Genomic DNA, 10,614 nt, shown 5'->3' with positions numbered 1-10,614 from the left:
GGGCTAGTAAGGAAGATAGGAAGAGGGGAGGAGTTTGTGCAATGAGCAGAAAAAAAATCACTGTAGTTTATAAACAGTCTCTGCACTGAGGAGATGACATTTGAAACTGTGGGGAAAAATACCATAAACCTAATCATTTGTCCTCCTTTTACAGGGGAGGTGATTGTCCATTTGGCTTTTGTCCCTTTATGCTTTAAAGATTGTCAAAACAAAAACAATGTATTCATAGTGTTTTATTTCCTAATTTGTCATTTGAAAACTACCCAAAAAAACACTACAGATGAGTTTATTCAGAATCTCTATTACCTGTCATTTCAGAATTATTTTTTTCTCTTTAATTTTAAAAAAGCACTGAAGGTTTCAGTGAGAAATTTTCCACCAGAAACCAGTTTAGAAGTCTGTTATTTGGGGGATGCTTGGTGGTCTGTAATCTAAAATCTGAGACGATAAAGGAGTTTTCAAAATAATCGAAAGCAGGGGATATGTAGGAGAAGATATGATGTTATGTTATGAGAGACCTCTAGTTAGTAGATTTCAAAGCCAGCTACTTAATGTTTCCCCAGAAAGTCTGGAAAGAATAAGCCTTTAAGTCCCTTCCTCTTCCCATGTGTGTGTATGTGTGTGTGTGTGCATGTGTGTGTGCTTGTATATGCACATGCTAAACAATTAAACAAACAAAAAGACAAAACGTCCTTTTTCCCAGGTCTCCTAGATATTTTTTCCCCAGGCACTCCCATGTGCAACCTTTGCTTTTGCCGGTTCAGGGCAGCTTGGCCTGGGTAAGACAATAGACATACAAGATAATAACAGGGCAGTTGCTCTGTGGCATTGTCCTTTATCAGGATTAACTGTTACACCAATAAGCAAAACAGGGTGGCGGGGTTTTTCCATCACTGGCCTTTGCTGTTCCTGGGTGCCAGATGGCATTATATCCATGAAAAAAAAAAAAAAGCTGCAAGTTATAATGTTGACCAGGCACTGTTACTTCCACTTGATCACACTGTTTGGGGCTCTCTTTGATGTACAAAACACTCCTAAGATAATGAAATGCGTTGCAGCTGGCTAATGGCTGGGAAAGTGCAAACCCTGCATTGAACCCTTCCCATCAGACTATTCAATGGCTAGGTAATGTCAGGCCCGAGCTGGAGAAGGGGCAAAGAGGCTCGTTGCCAGGCAGGCCCGGGACTCCTGGGCAAGCGGCTGTGGAGGGGCTGGTATTTTTCTCCCTTCAATAGAAGTGGTTTGTGCCTGCAGCAAATGAGAAATAAATCCATCAAGGCCAAGCTCAGGCTTATTTTGCTGGCTACCAGAATTTGCATAAGAGCCTTGTACATACAGGTAAACAAAGACTTCCTGGAATTACTGATGTGGAGGTGATCTAAGAACTGTGAATAAAGTAGGGCCTCATCTTATGCAAAAAAAAAAAAAAAAAGAAAAGAAAAGTCTGAATTGAATTTGACTTTGCTGCTGCTGATCTTTTCACTGGCCTGATTCACTGGGAAAGTAGAGCATGCATAATTGGAAAGGGAGGCGTTTTCTCACCCCTCTCTCCCTTGCTGCTACGGGCCAACTCCATGGAGAGACACCTTGGGTATGAGCTCCTCTGGGGAGTCTCCCTGTCTCCTGTACCTCTCTCCCCCAACAACTCCACTCTAATCCCAGCTGAAATGCTGGCACTAAAAGTGTGTTCACCATCTAGACCCCTCCTCTCCCACATTTTACCGGAAATATTCTGTGTTTAAAATGCTTCCCTGTTTTCAGTTTGCCCTTATCTATGTTAAAATGTAAACCTGGGTCAGGATCTCTGCTTTTAGACAAGAGGTCAGCAAATTACAGGCCAGCCTGTGAACTAAATCCAGCTTGCCACCTGTTTTGTTTTTTTTTTTTTCTATTTTATTTTATTTTATTTAAATTAAATTTAATTTAATTTTATTTTATTTTTGAGCTCGAGTCTCCCTGTGTCACCCAGGTTGGAGTGCAGTGGTGTAAACATGGCTTCGCTGCAGCCTTGACTTCCCAGGCTCAAGCAATCCTCCTGCTTCAGCCTTCCGAGTAGCTGGGACTACAGGTCTGGGCCACCACACTCAGCTAATATATTTGATGTTCTGTCGAGACAGGGTCTCACTTTGTTGCCCAGGCTGGTCTCTAGAACTCCTGGACTCAAGCTATCCTTCTGCCTTGGTCTTCCAAAGTGCTGGGATTGCAGGCATGAGCCACTGCGCCCAGCTGCCACCTGTTTTTGTACAGCCAAAAGTTATGGAGAGTTTTAATATTTTTAAATGACAGAAAAAACATCAAAAGAAGACTATTTTGTGGCATATGGTAATTCTGTGAAATGCAAAGATCAGTGTCCAGGGGTAAAGCGTTATTGGAACCCCAAGTCATCTGTGCATTCTCTACGGCCACTTTTGTGCAACAGCGGCGAGATGAGGAATTGCTTCACAGCCTGAAGAGTAAATATTTGCTGGCCCTTTACAGAAACATTTCCATTCCTGCTTTGAGCTTTTTTTGCCTGGCTTAAACCATCCTTTTTGCCCATTTCTAAAGTCTGAGGATAAGTTGAGCTGGATGAGAAGCTGTCCATAATCCCAGGGTTTCCATCACCTTTGTCTGAAAAACGTTGTCAGTTCTACCATTTCCTCTACACTTTCCCCTCTTTTTAGTTTAAAATGGAACCAATTTTTGAAGTTCTTTCTAAAGTTTCCTTTCTGTACTTGGCCTCTCCACAGTCAAATCCTATGCTGGCCTTCAAACAAATACTTCAGGTTTAAAATGTTCCAAGGATGTCTGTGCACCCTGAGTTCAAATTTGAGGGGAAAAGAGGGGATGTGATAAAATTTCTTATGATGATATTTTCACATTCCAGACTCCCTCTGCCAATCCACAGTGTTGGGTTTGCAGCCCAAGGTTGCAAGCTTGTCTGAGCCAACAGAAATGAATCTGTCCATCCCCAAGCAGGTGCCCAGTTTTCTGCCCTTAGCTCTCTGCCTTTGTTAATTTCAACAGCATATTTTTCAAAAGAATTGCTGACCACGTTTTTACTTCCTCTTCATCCTATTTGTCAGAGGTTACTGCGAGTGTGGTCCTATGACTTTCTACTGATTCCGCTTTATCTTATGGTTATGGGACCTTCTTTTTGAACTCCAGCTTTTGCAAGACTGTTGGCCACAGCTATTCTGCATCTATTAAGTATGGAATCTTTCTTCATCAAAAGTTAACAGCAGTGGCTCTGTGTAGTGGATTGTGGGTGACTGTTTTTCTCTTTGTACTTTTCTGTGTCTTCTAAGGGAACATGTATTTCTTTTATATCGAAGGAAGAAAGCTTAAAAAAAGGCTCTAAAAGTACTGGTGTAGCAGTAATCTCTACTTTCTAATGAGTGTCTACATTCCTTCTTTCCTTTTCTTATTGAAGAGTGCCCAGACATGTGCAGATAGTATTTCAATCAATGAAACCAGATAGATCAATTCTGTCTAATAAGACCCTATTAAAAAACATTAGGTGTATGTGAGAAAGTATCTAAGAGTGTTTTGTATTTGCATTAAAAGAAACCTGGACTTCTGGTTTGTGGTCCAGCATGTAAGGACAAGTTAAAAGCTGAACAATGGTTGGGCGCGGTGGCTCACACCTATAATCCCAGCACTTTGGGAGGCTAAGGCGGGTGGATCACTTGAGGTCAGGAGTTAAAGACCAGCCAGGCCAACATGGTGAAATCCCATCTTCATAAAAAATACAAAAAATTAGCTGTGTATGGTGGTGTATAACTGCAATCCCAGCTACTTGAGAGGCTGAGGCAGGAGAACTCCTTGAACCTAGGGGGTGGAGTTTGCAGTGAGCCGAGATCACGCCACCCCACTACAGCTTGGGTGACAGAGCGAGACTCTTGTCTCAAAAAAAAAAAAAAAGAAAACAAACAAACAAAAAAAGCTGAACAAATAAAAAAACCCCAACAAAACAGAAAACCCAAAAAGCTGGAAAGGTACTTACTGAATTGTCAATAGTAGTTATCTCTAAGTAGATTCGAGGGTCATGAGTACTTTTACTTTATGCTAAACTTGTTGGTTTGTTTTGAATTTTAATTGTGATTATTTGTTACATTTGTAATGATAAAATATTTGAAAATAATTTAAAAATCCCAATCTCACATATATTTCCAAAGATCTTTGAATGTCCAGTCATCCCACCTACATCTGTTATTAATCAGACCCTTACTTCCACCCTCTCCTGCAGCAAGAAACCCTGATGCTTAGCCCTAATACTTCCCACCATGGAAAATTTGGAAAATGTTAGTATGATAGCTGATCTGGGTAAAGCCGTTAAACTTTCTTTACGTCTTTGGCTTTTTGGGTTATGCATAGAAAGGCTTTTTCTACTCCAAGATTATTTTGAAAAAAATCTGCTTTTATTTTGTCCCGAATGTTTTGTTATTTGGGATTATTGTATTGTGCAATTTCTAATCCACCTGGAATTTATTGGTGTATAAACTGTATGGTAATAATCGGATATAGGATTTTTGACCTATTTTGTAATCAACACAAACTAAAGTTGACAGTTACAAGTGCACATGGTAAAAATAAGTTATTAACTAGTTACATCCAGAAGAATAAAATATGTTTGACAAATTTTTATCTGTAATATTTGACTTGATAGAAACAATGGTAGTAGAAGAAAACTCCCTTTGGGTTATGTATAGAAAGGTTTTTTCTACTCTAGGATTATAACAATGAAAAATCTATTTTTTTCTAATACTAGTTTTTCCCCAAGAGCAGCAAAAGTTTTAACTGAAAGATTTGTTCAAAAAAAAAAAAAAAAAAAAAAATTTGCTGCAAACCATTAGAAGATTTAAATGAAAATAAATTTTGGTCTTAATGAAAATTATTTTAATAAGACAAAAATAGAAATGGGGAAAAAGAAAAACAAACAAAAATTGGAAATGGTGATAATTAGAAATGTTTTAATTATGCTATATGGCAAATTGATTAAGGAAAAATAAAATTGATTTAATCCTCCAAAAAATCCTCATGGAAAATTCATCAGCATTGGCAAATTATTATTTTAAAAAAATTGTATTAATAAAACTAGAGCAAAAAAGTCTTGGGGCCAAATCAGCGTGGTCAAGATGTTCCTTTTCTGTGGAGAATATATTTTATTTTTCTAAATAAGTTGCTCATTATTCTGATACCAGTTATGTAGGCTTCAATAAACTCTCTCTTAACTGGATTGAAATGAAACTTTTTCATTTACTGAATTCCCATACTTGGGTCTATGTCTGTACTCTTCATTTCTGTGCTCTGCTTGCCTAATGTGCACTGCTTTTAATTATTATAGATTTAAAGTAGTGTTGAGACCGGGCACGGTGGCTCATGCCTGTAATCCCAGCACTTTGGGAGGCTAAGGTGGGTGGATCACTTGAGGTCAAGAGTTCAAGACCACCCTGGCCAGCATGGCGAAATCCTGTCTCCACTAAAAATGCAAAAATTAGCCAGGTGTGGTGGCGGGCACCTGTAATTTCAGCTACTCAGGAGGTTGAGGCAGGAGAATCACTTAAACCCCGGAGGCGGAGGTTGCAGTGAACTGAGATCATGCCACTGTTCTCCAGCCTGGGCAACAGAACAAGACTCCATCTCAAAAAAATAAAAATAGATAAATAAATAATACATGAAGTGGTGTTGATAACCAGTTGACTAAGCTCCCTCTTTCCTCAATTTGAATTATTTTTCAACATTTTGTTGGCTGTTCACTCACATTTACTCTGCTGTGAAACTTTAGCACCAGTTAGTTAAATAAACCAGATTTTTAATAAACCATTGGCAAGCTGTGCGAATCAGGCATTTTAGTTTTAGTCTCCTACCATTAAAATTTTAACCTCTTGCCTTGATTTTATATATAGATACAGACATACAGATGTTTGTGTATTCCCCGTTCGATGTTTAGCTTTTAAATTAATCAAAATTATTTAATTTTTGTTTTCACATCCTGTTTTTATTTTGAGGCTTTATGATCTTTTGTTATTCATTCCTTCTGAAGGTAATTTTAGGTAGTATATTATATTTTGCTCATTATCTGTTCATTTTCAAAAATGATTAGGCAGGAAAGCCCTTGCACTTCTGCTGCTCCATATGATATAATTTTGGCATCTATATGGAAGTAAAAATGACAAAGGTTTATTTATATTTCTGAAATTCATTACATACTCTGAGTGTTGATGAAAGGCCAAGATGTTTAAGTGGCCTTGCTAGTGGCATTTCGGTATGTCCGCTTTCTCTTTTCCAGAGAATAGGAATCTATTATTTATCCTGTCCTTTGCTGTGTCCTCTAAATTCCCGGATGAAATTCACAAGGAGCTTGTAGAGTCTACTTGGTTCTTTGATGAGAGTTGGTGATTTGAATTTGCATTCTAATGTGTCTCCTAAGGGGAGAGCCTTAACCTTCACAAAGTTGTATTTTGTGAATTTGATATGATATAATGACCAATTCTTTGAACTGGTGTCTTGCTCATATATCTCTTGTTTATGGCTCATTTTTGGATTAACGACATAACTGTTGTTCCGTATGGGTTTTATTTATATATTTTTTTAAACTACCTTTTATATACAAGAAATACTCCATGAAGGCAGAAATGTGGTCTAATTTCTAATTCTATCATCAGTGTATAAAATAATGCCTGGCTGGACACAGTGACAAGTGCCTGTTGTCCTAGCTATCCAGGAGGCTGAGGCGGGATAATTTCTTGAATCCAGGAGTTTGAGGCTGCAGTGAGCTATGACCACATCATTGCACTCCAGCCTGGGCAGACAGAGTGAGACCCCATTTCTATAAACATAAGTAAAATTAAGCTAAAAAATGCCTGGCACATAGTAGCTACCCAGTAAATATTGTCGATTGACTGACCTGCATATCTATGTTTCCAAGCATGACTTTTGAAGGATGCTAGATAATCAGAATTAGCTATTTGGCTGCCCCAGATGCCATTAACAGCATATCTGAAACAGATCTGACACAAAGCCTCTGACTCCTTTTTAAAATTTCTTTCTTTCTTTTCTTTCTTTCTTTCTTTCTTTTCTTTCTTTCTTTCTTTCTTTCTTTCTTTCTTTCTTTCTTTCTTTCTTTCTTTCTTTCTTTCTTTCTATTAATTTTTTATTATACTTTAAGTTCTAGGGTACATGTGAACAACGTGCAGGTTTGTTACATAGGTATACATGTGCCATGTTGGTGTGCTGCACCCATTAACCCCTCATTTACATTAGGTATATCTCCTAATGCTATCCTTCCCCCTTCCCCCAAACCCACAACAGGCCCTGGTATGTGATGTTCCCCATCCTGTGTCCAGGTGTTCTCATTGTTCAATTCCCACCTATGAGTGAGAATATGTGGTGTTTGGTTTTCTGTCCTTGCGATAGTTTGCTGAGAATGATGGTTTCCAGCTTCATCCATGTCCCTACAAAGGACATGAACTCATCCTTTTTTATGGCTGCATTGTATTAAGATGGGGTTTTGCCCTGTTGCCCAGGCTGGTCTCAAACTCCTGGGCTCAAGTGATCCACCTGCCTTGTCCGCCTAAAGCCCTCTTATTCCTGAACTCTGATTTTGGCGGCCAACTCTGCCGCTGCCTCCTCCTCCTCCTCCTCCTCCTCCTCCTCGTCTTCCTTCTCTTCCTCCTCATAACGTTCAGGCTCAAATCTTTTCATTCATTTGTGAGCTTCTCTCTCTGTCTCCCCCAACATCCCCCACCACCTTCACATCCATATCCAATCAACCATCACATTTGCTGATTCTTCTTTACAGTGTCTCTACACCTGTTCATTTCTTTCAGTTCCCACTGCCCTAGTTTGGAATCTTGCTCTCTCTTACTTGGCTATTACAATTGCCTGTAATTATTGTCTTTTCCTTCCAGGGCTCTCCCTACTCTCCCACTTTGCCAAAGTCTGTTTCAATATTGCTTCTAGAACAATCATCCTTAAACAGGGTTGACCTTGTCACTATGTGCCTATAATGATTTCTTGTTGCCTGAAGAATGCTATTCAAATTCTTGAGCCTAATTTGCCTATTCTTCCAGAATGTGCAAGACCCAGATCATGATCTCCAGTTTAATTTGTATACTGCCATGCATGTTATTCTCCAGCCAGGACTGTGTGCCGTCATTCCCTAGACACACCCCACAGTTTATTTGCTGCTGTTCTTTGTCCCGTCTCTTTGGGCTTCAGCCACACAGACCTCCTTTCAGTTGATTTCCTCCCTGCCTTCTCCCAACATAGTCATGGCCAGCAGGGCCCTCCCTGGTTTTTCTTCCAGCAGTACTTAGCTGCATAATGGTCACTCATTCTCTAGATCTCACTCCAGGATCACTTCTCAGGGAAGCTTTCCATGATCTGTCACTCCCCATTTCCTACCTTTAGACTAGGTCAGTGATATGGTTTAGCTGTGTCCCCAGCCAAATCCCATCTTGGGATTATGGGAATAGTAGCTCCCATAATCCCTGCATGTCATGGGAGGGACCTGGTGGGAGGTAATTGAATCACATGGGTGGGTTTTCCCATGCTGTTCTTATGACAGTGAATAAGCTTCATGAGATCCGATGGTTTTATAAAGGGCAGGTCCCCTGCACATGCTCTCTTGCCTGCTGCCATGTAAGACGTGCCTTTGCTCCTCCTTCACCTTCCACCATGATTGTGAGACCTTCCCAGTCATGTGGAACTGTGAGTTCCATTAAACTTATTTCCCTTATAAATTACCCAGTCTCGGTATGTGCTTATAGCAGCGTGAGAACAGACTAATACAGTTAGATACTAGTTCACTGTCACAGCTCCTATACCAAATAGTCCACAGTTCTTAATTATACACATGTTTGAGAGACCATTTGATTAAAGATTGTCTCTCCACCATGTGGATAAAGAGACCTGGACCACTTTGTTCAACATTGTATTCCTTCTACCTAGCTCAGCAGTACACACTACATACCCAATGAATGAATGCATCAGTGACTCTAAAAGCCCTGGCCATGCTCCTCACCCCATCTCCTCTCAGAAACTGTCTGAGACCCCCATTTTGAGTTCATCTCTTGATTTTTTCCAATCCTATCACGCTTAACCTCTTCTCTAGTAGGCGGTAGCTCCAGAGAGTAGTTAAGTCAGGAAAATGGTCAGGTTTGTGTTTAAGGATGAACACTAGCACAAGGCTTTGTCCATAAGAGTGAATAATTAAGGTTTGTAAAAGTTGAAATCTTGGTTAAATTTCAAATGTTAAAAGTATTATGTCATGTTTCTAATGACATGAAAGTTTGAGTCAGAAGTCCATGTGAAACAGTGTCCTGTGACTGACTGTACCTTGGTCTTAGTCAATGCACAAATGCATGAGGGTTTTAATTAGGGAGACTGGAATGGAATCTCTGATGAATTCAGTGGGAATCCACACCAATAAGTAGAAATCCAGGTTCTAGTACTGGTGTAAGAAGATAATATCATCTTCTTACATTCTTCTTTGGTTTTCTTTTGCACACCTACCTTTATAATCTTGTTAATAAATTCTAGCACATCATGATAACCAGGAAATGGCAGGAAATAATGATTAACTAGTCTGTGTTTATCCTGTCAACTGTACTCCATCTGGGAACATAAGTCCTCATGGAAAAATTTGGCCTTTGTTTATTTAAATTTGCTCCCACAAAGGAAAGGTAAAGCATGAGTTTTGCCAAGGCTGCAGGGCTTTTTATTCTTCTCTCCATCCCCACACCCTTCCAACAGAAATCTAAGGACTGCAGGTTTATTGCTCTTTATTCTACTCAATGCAAAATGAGTTGTCCTTGTTGTCCTTCAGCCTTGTTTTGCCAACTTTTCATTTGGACTAATAGATGGTCTATTTCAAAAAATAGTGCTCCAAAAGTGTTATGGCACCATTAGCTTTGGACTGCCACAGAGAGTTTGGAGAATTTCCTGGGGCCTATGTATTAATTTAAAGTCACAGGAAAGAACATGGGAGGGAACAAGAATAGCTGTGGTTATACTCTATCCTAGAGCTGCCAAGGAGGTTAATATTAATGGTAATGGCCCCATGCAGGGCTGCATTATGGATATTTTCTTATCTTAGCCATTAGAAGGGTGCTGGGGTTAGGTTTTAATAACAGAAAATATGCTCATTTATCTTTCTTGCTATTGAAAAATGTGAGAAAACTCCTGAGAGAGATCATTCTTCTGAGAGTTAGAAAAGGTGCTGAGATGCAAATTACTCAATTTGATAAAACAGTACCTAGTATGTTTCTTATTTGTTTTTTATTTATATTTTTTACAGACAGGATCTCCGTCAGCAGTGGTACCGTCATAGCTCACTGCAGCCTTGAGCTCCTGGGCTCAAGTGATTCTCCTGCCTCAGTCTCCCCGAGTAGCTGGGAAGACAGATGCATCACCATGCCTAGCTATTTTTTTTAACTTTTTATTTTTTGTGGAGATGGGATCATCTTATGTTGCTCAGGCTGACTTAATTGTTTCTTTGATTGAATTGTTCCCTCCTGAAGGTAGGAGTATACCTCTCTGCCTAAAGGTAAGGGCCAGCAGAGGAAAAAAGGCAAACTCCAATGCTTTAGAAGAAAAGGCTGCAGTGTTTCGGATTTCAGGTAATCCTGT

This window comes from Macaca mulatta, chromosome 11 (assembly GCF_049350105.2).
Source record: "Macaca mulatta isolate MMU2019108-1 chromosome 11, T2T-MMU8v2.0, whole genome shotgun sequence".
In the NCBI taxonomy this organism is placed as follows: Eukaryota; Metazoa; Chordata; class Mammalia; order Primates; family Cercopithecidae; genus Macaca; species Macaca mulatta.
Note: the sequence above shows the minus strand (reverse complement) of the source record.